General features: G+C 44.9%; 1 protein-coding gene and 1 long non-coding RNA gene across 35 annotated transcripts in view; one reads left to right on the top strand and one right to left on the bottom strand.

Annotated features, from left to right (window-relative positions):
• Nucleotides 1–16684, top strand: part of LOC103692288 (uncharacterized) — a 140921-nt gene that overhangs the window by 1389 nt on the left and 122848 nt on the right. For 25 of the 29 annotated variants that reach the window (XR_015636168.1, XR_015636163.1, XR_015636162.1 and 22 more), the window contains exon 2: nucleotides 11827–12005. This is a non-coding gene — a long non-coding RNA (uncharacterized LOC103692288). The remainder of the gene's footprint in view (nucleotides 1–11826; nucleotides 12006–16684) is intronic. The other 4 variants (XR_015636180.1, XR_015636181.1, XR_015636183.1 and 1 more) reach the window with 1 other exon arrangement.
• Nucleotides 14780–16684, bottom strand: part of Cd84 (CD84 molecule) — a 39616-nt gene continuing 37711 nt past the window's right edge. For all 6 annotated transcript variants that reach the window (XM_087581460.1, XM_087581462.1, XM_087581464.1 and 3 more), the window contains one exon: nucleotides 14780–14894. The gene's annotated coding sequence lies outside the window, so the exon portion shown is untranslated. The remainder of the gene's footprint in view (nucleotides 14895–16684) is intronic.

Below are 16684 nucleotides of genomic sequence, written 5' to 3'. Positions count from 1 at the left end.
CTCTCTCTCTCTCTCTCTCTCTCTCTCTCTCTCTCTCTCTCTCTCTCAGACATAGGCCGCATAGCTTGAGGCAACGTAAGGGAAACCATCCCCGATGAACTGGCTTCTATGAATGATTAGCAATGCCTTACTACCACTAGCTGAGGTCTCCATGACTAGAAGACAAAGGAGTGGCAGACATTGTCAAGAGAACTGAGTGTGTAAGACAAGGTGTTTGATGCCTGGGTTGGCAGGCAAGATGAGACTCTGGTCCCAGGAGAGATAAAAACATTGACTCAGCAGGCATTCTGGGACTGGCACAGGCCAAGTGGTTTTCCTGAGTCTGACATTGCATCATGATCTTCACAAACTTTGATAGACCATAATGAACCTGAATACAAATTGTGTCCGTAATGGTGCTAGATTTAGGAAGAGATTAGAAAAAGGGAAACCTGGGCTGGTGAGATGGTCCAGTGGGTAGCGATGCTTGTTGCCACACTTGATGACCCGAGTCCTATTCCTGGTACCCACATAGTAGAAGGACAGAAATGACTGCTGGCCTGCACATGCACACAGTGTCACAGCAACTACCCACCCCCAAAGAAGGAAAGAAACAAACAAATAAGTAAATGTAATTTTAAAAGGAGAGAAGAAAGCAGGTAATGAGGCTTATTGTCCCAGAGCAAATGTAGACGAATTCTGTGCTTAAAGCCTGGGTGACAGTTCACAGGAGGGGTGAGAGAAGGAGTGATTGACAGGACAGTAACAGTGGAAAAGTTTGTGCTAGGACTGGTGTTTATTCCCCAGCCTCCTGTGTACGTTCTTCCCCTAGAGGAAAGGGTACTGAGAATAGAGATTGTTCATGACAGAGTTGTTTCAGAAATCAGGGGTGATTTTGGAGGTGGTGGCCAAGGAAACAGTGAGAAACCTGTCTGGTTGAGGGAGCTGGTTCAAGTCATGTGTGTGATGAATCACAGCTTGGGCCTGCTTTCCCCTGTTCAGGGCAGGGCATCACAGAGCAGCCCCACGGATCTATCAGGGCTGGAGAGATGTGGATGAGCATACTGAATGACATATGCATTATAATAACCAGTGACCATAAAAATCCAAATAAGGTGGTACCCCCATCCATGTCACTAAATTGCATTTTGAAAAAACAGTTACCAGAAGTGATGGGATATTTTTCATGCTGTTTCACTAACTTTAAACATATCCCTTTAGGTTGAATTTCAAGACCAATTAGCATTTGCTTAGAAGAGGCAGCAGTGGACCTTTAGAGGCCCTGCCCTCTCTTCTGTAAAAGGTTTTATTATGCAATGGTAAACTTTGTGTGTCTTACAGATTTGGGAAAGTGTCTGGAAGAACCATAAAAATAGAAGTTGAGAAGCTTGGAGGAATGTACCCTGAGTGGGTAGGAAAAAACACCTCTAGGAACACAAAGTTGTTGGGTTAAACAAATATGAGTGTTAGCAGTTGTTGCATTGCGGTTTCCAACAAATTCAAACATTCCTCAAGGAATGAGGGAGGCTGAGGAGATTAAGGAAACTCATCAAGATCACATAACTTACAAGGGTTAGGAAGCTCATAAAACCTCGTAAGACCCAGGACACTCATCACCATATTTATATAAGCAGCAAACAATTGAGGCAGGAGAGAAGAGTTTTCAGTGGAGCCTTCTGCAATTTGTTCAGGGGACTTCAATGATGCAGCCTTCATGAGTTATCAGTCGTGTCTGAGTGGGCTTTTCAGTGACACAGCCATCTGCCTCTGAGTCACCTATGTCACTGTAAGCAATCCATCGCCTGTGTGAAGTGGAAACTTTAGGGTTCTTTGGAAAGTCAGTTGTGTTGGATGGTGTTTTGTTGGGGCACACAGCTGAAGGAGTCTTTTCTTGAAGCAGGCACAAGTGAAATGATGTCCTGCTAAAGCAGGAATGTTTCACTGAAGTAAAAGCAGGTGAAAGGCTAAGGAGGACTTGTGAGGGAACATTTTGCTGAAGCAGACACCGGTAAAGGATGTTCTGCTAAAGCAAACAGGTGAAAGGACATGGGATGAAGGATTCTTCGTTAATGACATGCATGTATTGGTCTGCCTTACATTGTGTAGTTGAGCTCTATTTGTTGGGACTCCACAGAGAGGAACACACCAAAAAGGTTCTGGCTTTTTGTCTCCAGACTTGGACTGATTGGCAGAGTGCTGTCAGCTGAGGCAAGACCCATGGAGGACCCACGATGTTTGGAAGGAGTATAAATAGAACTCAACAGACAGTGACAGAAGCTGAGTTTGGCTTGTTTATAGAGCGGGCCGTGCAGTGCTTGTGGGTCTCGAGTCTTCTCTAATCTTTGTTTTGCTTAGAGAGGCACAGCTGAGAACGTTTTCTGGCTTCCCTCCTGGTCCCTCCTGCTGACTTGTGCCAATTTGGCTGAGGCCTGGCTGTCTCTGCTAGGTAATGCCATCACTGCTGATTGGTGTTTGCTATCCTGAATCTACCAAGCCGGGCTGCTGGTGTATCCGTGAGGTGTTTGCGAGTGAGTGGAGCTGCTGCTGCTAACCTGTGAACTGCTGGTTTCCAGACAACACAGATGGGAGTTGCTTCAAAGATCCATTTCTCCAATATCCTTCCTTTTCCACTAGTGGGTGGGTGGTGGGCTAGAAGGGAGGTTAAAATGTTTAAGAATCATCATTAAAAGTAAGCTTTGAAAAAAATTAAATTTACACCTGTGTACTTGAAAGTAATTCCAAGAATTCATTGCCTCACCAAGATAAACTTGGATGAAGTAGTTTATCATCATCATCACATCATCATCATCATCATCATCAGTGCACTATCTGGTAGAAATGGATGTTTTTATATATCTCCTCAGGAAGTCACACTACCCTTGGACAGTATATAAGTATACTCACTGAGTTGATCTATTTCGGTGAATGTATGTTATAGCTGGCCTTTGCTACTTCGTGTGTTTTTCTTTTTTCCCATCCTATATCCCACTGGTTTTACCCCTATCATTAGATAGGAGAGAAATAAGGAGAGAGGGGAGAGGGGAGAGGGAGAGGAGAGAGGGCAGAGGGGAGGAGAGGGGAGGAGAGGGGAGAGGGAAGAGGGGAGAGGGGAGAGGAAAGAGGAGAGAGATCTGTGAATCTAAATTCTTTCCTCTTGTTTCTTTGCTTACTTTGTGGGTTCTTTTCGTTCCCACCCTGAATCTAATTTCTTTCTTCTTGTTTCTTCTTTGAACATGACTACTATCAAATCACAATTTGCCCCCTGAATGGCCAACAAACACCAAATATGCCTCTTGGAGCCCTAGCATTTATATACCCTCTGAAAAAATTCTGCAGCTGACAAAATCACGCCTCAGCTAGAGCCTGAGGCAAATCATAGTCAGATGCTGCAAAGCAGCCCCACATCCCCACACTTGGGATTAAAATGAAAACATACTCTTTTAATAGTTCTTTTTTTAAAAAAAAATTATTTATTTATTCTATTTATGTGAGTACACTGTCACTGTCTTCAGACACACCAGAAGAGGGCATTGGATCCCATTACAGATGGTTTATGAGCCACCATACATGTGGTTGCTGGGAATTGAACTCAGGACCTCTGGAAGAGCAGTCAGTGCTCTTAACCGCTGAGCCATCTCTCTAGCCCTCTTTTAATAGTTCTGTGTTTTTAAAAAAGACATCAAAATTCTAGAACTATCACTACAGTATGTAGAGCAAAATCAGCCAAGGCAAATAGATCCAAGAGCTATACGCTGACAAGATGGCTCAGTTGGGAAAGCCATTTGCTGTCAGCCTGAGGACTTAAGTTTGATCCCTGGGGGCCCATATGGTAGAGGCAGAGAACTGACTCCCATGATTTCTATATGAACTGTGGTATTTGTGTGCCTCCCTTATATAATAAATAAAATGTAATGGATACAAAAATAAAAGAGAAAGACAGGGAGAAAGCCACTTCCTGTTCAGAGTTTCACAGTACATCTTCAGGTCCTGAAGGTATTGTGGATATCACAGCCTCATTGTCTTTGTCTAAAATCTCAGTACCTTAGTTTCTTTTTTTCAAGTTGTATTGTGGATGACAAATGTGACAATTGTCTAGTTCCATAGTCTCAGATTCTAAGTGTTTTGGGGTTTCAGGCTTCACAGGTTTTGTATTATATTGGATGTTTCAGCTAGTTCGTTTCTTTTTCTTTTTCTTTTCTTTTCTTTTTTCTTTCTTTCTTTCTTTTTTTTTAACAGACAAATAAAAAGATGTGTAACGTGTATTTTCTACTATCCTGATTTAAGCTCTGGGCAGACCATGCTACCAGCCACTGTCCTGGTTCCCTTGGATCCGTGGATGAAAGACACACACACACACACACACACACACACACACACACACACACTCACTAGCGTATTTTTAATATGCTTTTTAGCACAATTACTGGGCACTTCTAAGACTCCCATGGCTAATGTGTCCTTACCTTCACTACCAGCTCAACACCTCTAAATCCTCCCTCAACTTAGTTGCCTGGTTATCTTCTCCTTGTTCAGCACCCTAAATCTGCCCTCAGCTTAGTTGCATTTCTAATCTTCAGCCTGTTACCCCAGGCCCAGTCAGGGAAGCAATCAATGGCCACTCCACCCAAGATCTCACATGGCTTGTGGCTCTCTCTCTCTCTCCAAAGCATGGTGAATCTCCTAGCCTGCCTTCGGGAACCTGGAAGTCCTACCTCTTCTGTCCAGCTATTGTCTACAAACATGTTCATTGATCTATCAAGAACCAGTTGGGGAATAGGACCTTCAGTGTTCACACACAGATTCCCCAATCAAAGCATCAAAACCACCCCCTACAAAGTTGCTTTATAAAACAATATTCATTATGTTTACCTGATAAAGTGAAACCTGAAGCCCAATGTCTTAAATACTTACAAAATAAAATTGATAGATAAGGTGATTTACAAATGTATAAAATAAAAGATGACCCGAGAGAAGACACGACAGTGTGTTACAAACTTCTGAGATGGATTGCATAATCTTCTTGTTCATAATGAACTAATCTCATGAAAAACATTTCGAGGATTTAACATTGACTAGGCCTGGAGAACTGAAAAAATGGGGTAAGACATGGTCACATAAGCAATTCTCTCACTAGTCAGAGAGACTATTGAGAACATAGAACTGCTATGTAATCACCACAGGATGTGGTCATTGTTGCTACTATGCACTTAGGTACGAAGTGATGTACAAGTAAAAATACAGTGATATGTAATTAGCTTTGGTTGGGGAATTTGTGAGAGATAACAAAGAAGATACTTAGTCTGACTCTAAAGACAGACTTGGTATGGGCCAAAGAGTGTTTGTGTGTGTGTGTTGTGCATGTACATGTGTGAGCACGCGTTCCAGGGAGGTTATGGAAATGATTTGGCAGTTCATAGATCCATGATAATTCTGTGTGATTGGAACCAGGCAACAGTAGGACTCTACGTTTTTAGGGAGAAAATCCTAGAAAGGAAAGAGGCAATTAAGTTATAGCTTTTTATGTGTGACAGTTCAGGTAGCACATGATGAGGTCAGCAGGCTTGCAGGGGAACTATGCTTGAGAATTAGGTAGATTGAGGGGGTGGGCTTGAGAGGAGCCACATAGAGGAGTTGGGATTGACAAAATCCAGTAACCAATTAGATAGAAGGGGGATCTGTGGTGGCAGGAAGAAGGAAGGGTGGAGATTTTTCCTACTCAGTTAAGTGGGTGTTTTAGCCTTTCTGTGACTCCCAGCTTCTTAATCCATGGCATGGGATCTATCTTTTTAAGGAAGTAGACGGGTGTTGTTTCTCAAGAGCTTTAAGTGGGTTATGTGCAAAAAAAGCACAAGGAGTGGCACATGACGTACTGAATCAAGGTTAGTTTTTATGCTGCATGCACCATTACCTAGCATGGGGGAAAAAGGAGAGAAAGGTGGGGTGGTTGCAAAGGACTCAGTTCAATTTGGGCATAGTAAGTTAGAGGTGGCTTGACATCTGTAATAACATCAAACTTGGAGATAAACAAAAATGGAAGGGTGAAGACTGGTGCATACTTAAGAAATAGTCTTGACCATGACTTATAAGAAGAAAGTGTCTCAATTTCTCATTTTCAGTCATGGCCATGTTTAGGTCAGAGAGTTGACCCACCTATACCCAGAGACTCCTCTAAGGCTGTTCAGAATGGACTGGACCGTCAGCTAGCAAAAGTTCACTACCATCAAGAATTTCTTCACGTATTCTTGAAGTAAACCTCTCAAGGTCTGAAGCCGCTAGATAATACTCTGCCCTTTATTTTGCTTTCTGGGGTTAGAGGTCAAGACTTCTACTAACTATTACTTATCAAAACATCTGAACACTTTAATATATTTTGAAAAATTGCACAGGCTTCTTATACTCGCAAGCATTTAGAACCGGAGTGCAATCCTCCAAATTCTTACCTCTTCTGTTCCTGTTATTCTTCTGATGCTAATGGTAGGAACGCACACTGTTCCCCCTCATTTTGTCAAAGCTTACCAGAAACATACATGACAACAATCCCTCATTTGATCTGAACGTTACTTCTTCCAGCTTCCGTCAGACCTATACAAACTTCTTTAGTTTGATGGGCATTGCCGACAGAGACGTTGTCTTAAAGTCAGAGGCTTTAAGATAATAGTCCATGCAAGCATTCACTTAGCAGATGTTTGGTGATTTATCTGTTATGCAAAATTGTCAGATATGTGCCGTGTCTGAGGCCAAGTGTCAGGTGTTGGGGACCCATAGCAGGTAAATGGAGGCTGTGCGTGTCAGGGTACAGCGGCACACAATCTCACATTCAATTCCTGTCTTCCTGGCTTCCTGACTCTGCCAACACATTTAACCCCTTCGTCTTAATGCAAGCTAGAAGAATTCATTTCTGCTTTTACAGGGCTGTGGTATTGACAACAATACACATTCCTGCAAAATAAGCCCTCGGTGAATTGTTACAAAATCCTTGCCTTGCAAGATCTCTGATTATTTTTTAGATATAGCCCCTCTCCTGTCTCTTTGAGGAGATGGGTCAGTAGAGTGTGTGTGCAGAAGGAATAGATGGGGCCTGAAGCAAAATAGCCTTAGTTACAAGGACGGAATTAAAAGGACCTAGGACTTTACTGTTTTCTGGCATATTCTTATAGTCACACCTCACTTAATGGTCACAACGACTTTGCTAAGGTAGGTACTTTTAACTATTTCCATTTTACAGATGAGCAACCCAAGGCACAGTTACTTTCTCAAAGGTCACTAGAAACTAGGTTTTAGATTTAGGTACTTCAGTGTCAGAGCCCATATTTCTAATCACTCATAGGGGTTTTTTTTTTTTTTTTCTGTTTGTTTTTGTTTTCAAAGCTTCTTATACCCAGTAGAGATTATCACTATTCTTGAGAAAATTATGCAAGTCATGGGAAATTCAGGAAAAAGTCAAACGGAAGAATAGGTATAAGATTTGGAAGGAACTCTAGCTCAATCATTTCTCCTCACCGGGTTTTAGAAGAGACTGCTTTCTGTTGACATAGCCCAGGCCACATAGGCAGTCTTCATGTCTGTAGTCACTTTCCAAGGAGGCCCAGCTAAGCTTTTCTCTTGTGGGCTACTTAGTTTATGGAATTTCTTTTAGGTTAAAAATATCTTAAATAAGTTTAATTTTCCATTCTTTGGGGAGCACAAATCACAACTATTCATTCACTTAGTTGAGTCTGATGAAGCCTTGTGTTTGTAGAGGGATCATCCTATATCACCCGCACTTTCCACTAGAGGGTACTTGGTTGAACATCTCTGTAGATTAGTAATGGGTATCGTTCTATTGAAAGCATGCTTTGATTTTTATGGACCTATTGGTCACAATTTAGTTATTATAGAAAGACTTAAATGGGAAAATTGTTAGGATTCAGACCCAGGACAATTGGCTGAGGTGCCTTAAAGAACGTTTGCCTCTGGTCTTTTATACTTGGCATTGTATGCCAGAGCTTTAAGATGCTGGGGATTTGAGTGAGCTCATCAGGGAGGGGAAAGGGCAAGACGGAGAACGAGGTCTGGCCAGGAGAGTTCCCTCAGCTCCACTCTTCATGTATAGCTCCCCCTTCATCTGACCTCATGTACCAGCCACGTTCCAAGGAGGAGAAAAGAGCCTTTCTGTTTGTTTGTTTTAAAGATAGGAGTCTCATGGAACCCAGGCTTGCTTTGAACTGGTTGTGTAGCTGAAGCTGGCCTTTGCCTCTTCTGTGCTGCAATTATAGGCATATATCACTACACCTGGCTAGAGCTGGCCACTTAGTTAGTCTGTTGCAAAGTCTTTTCCTCTCCAAATGCCCTTATACTAAGGCTATAGCTAATGTTTGCATCTTTATGACTAACGTTTACTGTGATTTGGTTTCCCTCTTCTATTGGTTTCTATGTATCTTTACTTTCAATGCTTGCCTTCCTTTGAGGTGGCTAGTCACTTTGAAGTCTATTCAACAGCCCTTCTTACTCTCACATAGGCTACAATGTATTATGTTGAGTGGCCACAAGTGCAATTGGAGATTAATAGATAATCGCTTCTTCTGTAAGTCAAGATGAAATGAGTTAAAATGAAGGAAGAACCAACATGTATTGGGAGTTGGTTCTAATGCTTTGTCTTAATTCAGGTCCCAAAAGCTGTGCTTCCAGATGCTGAGGGTCCCTGCCCCCAGGGGCTTCGATTGGTAATAAAGAATTTCCGAAGTACAACAATGCCAAGCAACCAGAGCTTCCAGGGACTAAGCCACTACCTAAAGACTATACATGGACTGACCCTGGACTCTGACCCCATAGGTAGCAATGAATATCCTAGTAAGAGCACCAGTGGAAGGGGAAGCCCTGGGTCCTGCTAAGACTGAACCCACAGTGAACTAGTCTATGGGGGGAGGGCGGCAATGGGGGGAGGGTTGGGAGGGGAACACCCATAAGGAAGGGGAGGGGGGAGGGGGATGTTTGCCCGGAAACCGGGAAAGGGAATAACACTCGAAATGTATATAAGAAATACTCAAGTTAATAAAAAAAAAAAAAAAAAAAAAAGAATTTCCGTACAGCCAATGGCTGGGCAGGGAGACAGAGGCGGGACTTTTGCAGGCAAGCAAGGGAGGGAGAGGGATCAGATTTAAGAGTTCCAGGATAGAAATCATCCAGCAATGTAGGCATAAAGGGAAAGTCGCCCTGTTTTGAGGGAAGGAGGTTGCCCAGAAGTTAACAGGGCAGCAAAGATAAAATATAAATTTAGAAGGTGTTAAGCCAGAAATATCGGAGGGGGATGTGTGCTAGCAGAAGGGAGGTTTAGAAATACTCATTCAGGGGCTGGGGATTTAGCTCAGTGGTAGAGCGCTTGCCTAGCAAGCACAAGGCCGTGGGTTCGGTCCCCAGCTCCGAAAAAAGAAGAAAAAAAAAGAAAAAGAAAGAAAGAAATACTCATTCATTGATGGGCACTAGTTAAGGCATATCAAAATTAGCTGGTGTGTGTGTGTGTGTGTGTGTGTGTGTGTGTGTGTGTGTGTGTGTGTGTCTGTATCTTAACAATTCATAGCTACAAACATGGGGAGAAAAATGTGCAAAATTTTAAGTGTTTATCCCAGGGAAAGCTCCATAGGTACCATTTGAGGGACTAGGACATGTGAAGGGACAGGGGTGGGGCAAGCATCCTGGTTGAGGGACTGTGTTATGAATGAGCTAACAGTGTGGTATATCTGGGAACCTCCCCAGATACAAGTGCAGACTTTGGCTAGTTTTTCTTCTTCCCTCATTAGGAGGTCTTCTGTCTCCTGCCTTTTTTCCCAGTTTCCCTTCTATGCACTGAGGTCCCACTTTAGCCTTGTATACCCACCCCCCTCCCATTAGGTCTTTTCTGTCTTAGCTCATGTTACGGCTTAGGATTTAGATGTAGTTAGTGTTGTTATGAAATACAATACGGCGCATGGGCAGTGGGTATCTTGCGGTTCCATGCCAAGGTGCGCTCCCCCCCGCCCCCAGAAATCATGACATGTAACATATCTGGTATGAAGGAGGTATATTTGAGGGGAAGGAAGGGAGGGAGGGAGGGCCTGCAGATGAGGAAGAAACAGACAGATGGGAGTGGAGCCAAGAGGGCAGAAAAGAGAAAAGAGGGGACAGAGGAGGACAGAAAGAATAGATAGAAAGGGAGAGAGAGCGAGAGCGAGAGCGAGAGCGAGAGCGAGAGCGAGAGAGAGAGAGAGAGAGAGAGAGAGAGAGAGACTGGCTGGGAACATGGAAACAGAGAGAAAAAGAGAACTGGGGTGGCAAGAAGTCTTTTTTTATACACCAGGCCACCTGCACATGGAGGTGTCAGGTAATGGTGTCAGGTGATGACATAAGCCGTTGCTAGGTCCCTGGGAGGTGTTGGCATTCTGTCTAAGCTCCACCCTCACAGTTACTGACCCACAGTTACCTGGAAACAGCCAGATATGCCTGACTCACTATAAAAGGGGCTGCTTGCCCCTCCCTCCCTCTTCTCTTGCCTCTTGCTCTTGCCCTCTTGCCCTCCCCCTTGCCACCAAGTGCTCATGGCCAGCCTTTACTCCTCTCTTTTATTCCTCTTCTCTCATTAAACCTTTCCATGTGGAACCATGTTGGCTTAGTGTGGTTTGTCCGGATACGAGCCAAAATTTCTACCCCAACATTGGTGGCCCATACAGGGAAATGACTTCCTGTGACCATGCCCGGCGGGCCAAGGCCCTTCCCACTGCATGCCTCCGCGGCCCGCTGCCACCGCTGCTCTGGCAGCGCCGCATTGTTTGCGGGCTGGTCACCCGCCGCGGGACTCCTGGGCACGGGGTGGGGTCATGTTGGCTTGCACAGGGCTATGGCAGGGAGGGCCGGAGACTCGCGCCTCCTCTGTGTGCAGCACCCAAATTTGATCGCTGCAGCGTGTCCCGCTGTTGTGTCCCACTGCTGCATCCGCTGCGTCTGTTGCTCAATTAAACACCACCACCTGCTGGCCGCTGTGGAACTCAGGACTTCCACCACGTGAGTTGCTGCTGCAGCTGGTGTTCATGCAGACTTCTGCGTGAGCCGCTGCCTTCCGTGGTTCACCGTGTGGTTTCAGCTCTTGCCACGTGGGTCACTTAGACAGGCCCTCACCAGCCACATGGTTTCACTTTTCCTGCTACCAGACCACTGCTAAAATTCCCTGCACAAACCCCAGCAGATTGGTAGATTTTATTCCTCCAGTTGGCAAGGAGGACGCCTGATTACCCAGATAGGGCCTGGCCAGCCTTTATGGGATAAAGGGACCTCCTAGCTGACATAGGAGATAAGGCTTCCACCATTGAGCGGAGATTCCCTTGAAAGTGGTTCCTCAGTCCCCTCCCACTCTGGGCTCTTGCAGCTGATTGGAAATTCCTAGGTCTGGGTAGGAACATTTTCTACTGGGTCCCGGACCCGCCGTGTATGGCCTCCAGGAGTCTAAGTGATGACTCAGACACCTGGTCTGGCAGAGTGCTGTTACTGAATTAATCCTCTGGGATGCCAGTATGGATAACTCAATAACTTCCCCCAATGGGTAATTCGATGTCTTCGAACGTACCTCCAGATTCCCCTCTGGGATGTCTTTCGGAGAATTTCAAAACTTTAAAACTAACGCCTCACCTGAGGACATCAAACTGATACACCTTTGCAGTAATGTCTGGACTCAGTATACATTAGACAATGGTTCAAAATGGCCACATAATGGCTAGATTCCTCAATTTTATGGGATCTTCATCCTTACTGCCATCAGTCTGGTAAATGGAAAAAAAAAGTCCTTTATGTTCAAGCGTTTATCTACCTTCACTTTGACCCCTCTCTGTGTTCCACTTCCAGCAGGCCTCCCTATGGCCATGATGCCCTGCATGCAGCTGCCGGCTAAGGAGAGCGCCCTCTTCAAGCTGATGCTGGTCAGTGGTGACCCACTCACCTCTGTGCGCTTTCTCTACCTCAGAGCTTGGCTTTCCATGATGTATATATGGTCCTTACTAATAATTTACTTATGAAGAATGCCGGTGAGTTTGGGAGCAGGGGAGAATACATGTGGTCGAGATCCATCAAACAGATGGATCATAGACAATTAGACCTGAGGCAGTGCCTGACCAAGATCCCCGATGGAATTGTAATTCCACAGGTGGTATTTTACCCAGAGAGAGATTCATGACCTGTTTCCTGGCCCGTCTTTACAGGGCATTCTTAAAACCAGTGAATTTTGAAAAACTACAAAAGATCATTTAGGGAAAACAGGAAAACCCATCCCAATTTTTAGAATGCCTTACCAAGGCTTTATTACAATACAGTAATGTAGACCCTGAAAACGCAGAAGGTAAGCAACTTCTGGTGACCGATTTCTTTTCCCAGAGCCACCCCAACATAAAAAAAAAACTTAAAAAGCCAGCAAGGGGACCCCTAACTCCACAAACAGAGGTTTTAGCATTGGCCTTTAAAGTGTGCGGTGGAAAGGATGAGAAGGCTCGCAGACTAAAGTGCCATATGCTGGTAAAGGCTCTCTGACCAGCCTCAGCCACTGCCCCAGACTTCTGGTCCTCTAAGGCTAAGAGACCACCAGGCTCCTGCTTGTGGTCAACAAGGTCATTGGGTAAGAGCTTGCCCTAACTTCCGAGGGGCCATGTTCTAGGTGCTATCAAGAGGGACATTGGGCTGTTGATTACCCTCATGTTGTGCAGGACAGGGGGACATCTCGTCCACGTAACCCTCCAGTTGATCTCCTAGGCTTGACTATGGATGACAGAAGGGGCCTGAGTTCTCTGGGCCTGACCACTGCCATCACCAGCAGGGAGGCCCTAGTAACCATCATGGTATGTTGGCAGCCCATCTCCTTCCTCTTGGACACTGGATCACTTACTCAGTCCTAAGAGAGTTTTGGGGAACCACTTCTCTTTTCTGTTTCCCTATTGTCAGGGTAGGGGGGCAACCTTACCTTTCTCACCAAACCCCACGGTTTAGCTGCATTTTTAGGGGTGAACCGCTCACCCATTCCTTTTTGGTAGTCCTAACATGCTCTGTCCCCTTATTGGGAAGGGATCTTCTAGCTAAGTTTGGAGTCTATTTCCTTTGCTCCCCCGATTTGCCTAAACTCAAGCTCGCCAGCAGCCCTTGTGCACCTTCTAGTCAGCCAACCTACTACCATGGACATGCTGCTTCCTTTACCAGCTTCTCAGGTAGACCCCCGAGTCTGAAGTCCAGAACCCCTCTGTTTCTAAACAGTCTTTCCAAATAGGATCTGGAAACTGCTTTCTCTATCTGTCCTTTTGGTGTGGCAAACTGTTTTGAGACCTTTGGGATGCGTTCTGTAGGAACGCTATGCTCCCTAGACTGCAGTAGAACCACAACCCTTGATACCTCATCTCTACCTTAGGGCACTCCTTTTCCCTGAACTAGGAGTAGACTTTTACCCTTGGGTGAGTATTCCCTCAAAATTGACCCTCTAATCCCCTCCTACTTCTGGGCTCTTGCAGCTATAGAGCCTCCCAGGCCTGGGTAGAGATGCTTTCTGGCCTCTCGAGGGTCTGAATGATGACGTAGACATCAAGCCTGGCAGAAACTTTGGGTGTTGAGATTATTCTCTGGATGCCCCTATGAATAATTCAATACCTCTCCCATGGGCAACTCATTGTCTTCGAACACGACTTCCCTTAGCTATGAGATACACACCAGATGACAGTACAGAGCTCGAGCTAGCTAATGAACTTTCTGAGAGAGGAAGCAGACTGGGTTCCTCTACCTCTAACTCCTCCGCCTTTATTACAGAATTTCAGTAAATTACTCAGTCTTATAGCTTGACTTTCCACGATTGGTTAAGTGCTTCCTATTTCCTCTTCTTGCTAAACTCAACCCTATATGATCAGCTGTAATCAGAAATTCTTCCTTCTGCTTCACAAAAAACTTATCTTAAAGAATGTTCATGTTGGGGGCTGGGGATTTAGCTCAGTGGTAGAGCACTTACCTAGGAAGCGCAAGGCCCTGGGTTCGGTCCCCAGCTCCGGAAAAAAAAAAAAAAAAAGAACCAAAAAAAAAAAAAAGAATGTTCATGTTGTTAACTCACATTATCTCTTTTGTAAACTTACAAGCTACAGGAAATCCACTCAGACCTACCTCTCATGGACCAAATAGACTCCAGCCAGATAAGTCCATCTGCTTAAAGTTTCCACCTACTACCTACTCCAAGGGTGGGATTCCTCTGGGTTTCAAATACATCTAAGAAAAAAAATTTTCTTTTCTTCCAAATGCACTTAATCTTATTCACTACTATATATATATATATGTGTGTGTGTGTGTGTGTGTGTGTGTGTGTGTGTGTGTGTTTCAGCATCTTGTCAAATCCAGGCACTTACTACACCCGGGACAGCTCCAGAGAGAGTTCAATCTCCTCTCACAGACACAGACACTTCTTTTTTTTTTTTTTTTTTTTTTTTTTTTATTATTAACTTGAGTATTTCTTATTTACATTTCGAATGTTATTCCCTTTCCCGGTTTCCGGGCAAACATCCCCCTCCCCCCTCCCCTTCTTTATGGGTGTTCCCCTCCCCATCCTCCCCCCATTGCCGCCCTCCCCCCAACAATCTAGTTCACTGGGGGTTCAGTCTTAGCAGGACCCAGGGCTTCCCCTTCCACTGGTGCTCTCACTAGGATATTCATTGCTACCTATGAGGTCAGAGTCCAGGGTCAGTCCATGTTTAGTCTTTAGGTAGTGGCTTAGTCCCTGGAAGCTCTGGTTGCTTGGCATTGTTCTTCATAAGGGGTCTCGAGCCCCTTCAAGCTTTTCGAGTTCTTTCTCTGATTCCTTCAACAGGGGTCCTGTTCTCAGTTCAGTGGTTTACTGGACACAGACGCTTCTATTGGACCTGTTCCTTCTGGCCTATCCTCAGATGGTTCCACAGACCCTGGACAACAAGGAAACAGCCAACTCTTAAGACTGGACAGACATCCCATACCCATTTTTCTAGGTTCCCTAGAGACACATCGCCCCAAAGCAAGCAGGAAGTAGTCAGAGATCACAACGACCCTATTCCTGCTCCACTATTGCCTTTCTAATTTTTCTTTTTTAATTAAACCAATATGGGGGAATGTTGGTATTCTGTCTAAGCTCCATCCCCACAGTTACCTGGCAACAGTCAGGTATGCCTGACTCACTATAAAAGGGGCTGCTTGCCCCCTCCTCACTCTCTTCTCTTGCCTCCTGCTCTTCCCCTCTTCCCCTTTGTCCCTTCTCTTCCCATTCCTTTCCCCTTCCCTCCATGTGCTCATGGCTGGCCTTTACTCCTCTCCTCTTCTACTCTTCTTCTCTCATTAAACCTTTCCACGTGGAACCATGTTGGCTTGGTGTAGTTTGTCTGGACGAGAGCTGAGATTTCTACTCCAATAGGAGGAGCCTAGTGAAATCACCTGTAAGCTAACAATGTCAGTGCTGGAATTGCCTCTTCATTTAGACAAGGGCAAGATAATAATATTCATCTTATATTTTGGGCCTCGAAGCCTTAGTAACAGTAATTTGTGCTAGAATGTTCTATGGGTCCATTCACTGGGACACAAAATTTTCTTTCCTTCTCCTCCTCTTCTCTTTCTCCTTTTCCTCCTCCTCCTTTTAAAGCTTTTTATTAAAGTTGTTTCTTGACAATTTCAAACACTCTGAATGCTGTCTCCTCCATATACTGAGAATTCTTACAAGGAAAGCCTTGTAAACAAGCCACTAGGAAAAGGAACATAAGGTATTGAATGCAAAATCGGACATGGCTGTTCCTAGGTCTGGTTGAGGAGAAGGTTTTTATTGTCCGCATGAGGGAGAGAATATCCAGAGGCATCTGGAAGAGTCCAGAGCAGAGAGAGAAAGTAGCAGATTGAACATGGTTAGCAGACTAGACCAGGTCATGAGGGTGGGTGGGGTGTTGAGCAAGAGAGGAAGAGAAGAGTGGGTTAAGAGGACCAAGAGAGAGGGAGGAACCAAGAGAGAGGGAGGAACCAAGAGAGATGGAGGAACCAAGAGAGAGGGAATGGGCAAAATGGCTGGCAATTCAGAAGCTGAAGGAGGGGAAATTGCTGGTCTGGAGAGGGTTAGGAGAGGGGGCTGAGGTGAGGAGAGCAGGGAGGAGCTGCAGGTGCTGAATGAGCCTCTGCTCTTTGATATGCTAATTGGCACTCCAGTTAGCCCTTTGTCCGGGGTTTCTTTGGGACCTGACAGGTATCAACAAAATGAATAAATCATCAATTCACGTTTGGGCAGGAGTTGTATTTCACTTAGAGATGGTTAAAAATGGGAGGAAAAAATGGCACCTGTCAGAAAGTCAGAGCAAGGCTTAGCCTTCATGGGACACACGATTTCATTAAACCCAAATAGAGGTCACTTCTGCTGTCCAGCCTGGTTCATGGCTGTCCAGTTCATGGGCATTTAGGATTTTGCTGGTAAGGACAGTTAACACAAAAGACAAACAAGTCCTTGAATGATCACATGTTGTCCTGTCCAGCTAGAGGATGTCCAGCCAGCTGAGAGTGACTTTGTGGAGTGAAGGAACTCAACGTCAGCTTGAACCCTATGGTTCTCTGAGCTGAAATGAAGGAACAGGAATGAATCCGATTTCACCGTCTGCACCGTCAGCTCTCAGGTTCCCTCTTAGGAATGTAAATGACTCTTCATTCTTCAAGATCTCTTGTTTGGTTGGCTTGGTTCCACCCACTT

This window comes from Rattus norvegicus, chromosome 13 (assembly GCF_021556685.1).
Source record: "Rattus norvegicus strain SHRSP/BbbUtx chromosome 13, alternate assembly SHRSP_T2T, whole genome shotgun sequence".
NCBI classification, from domain to species: Eukaryota; Metazoa; Chordata; class Mammalia; order Rodentia; family Muridae; genus Rattus; species Rattus norvegicus.
Note: the sequence above shows the minus strand (reverse complement) of the source record. Positions and strands in the feature narration are given on the sequence as shown.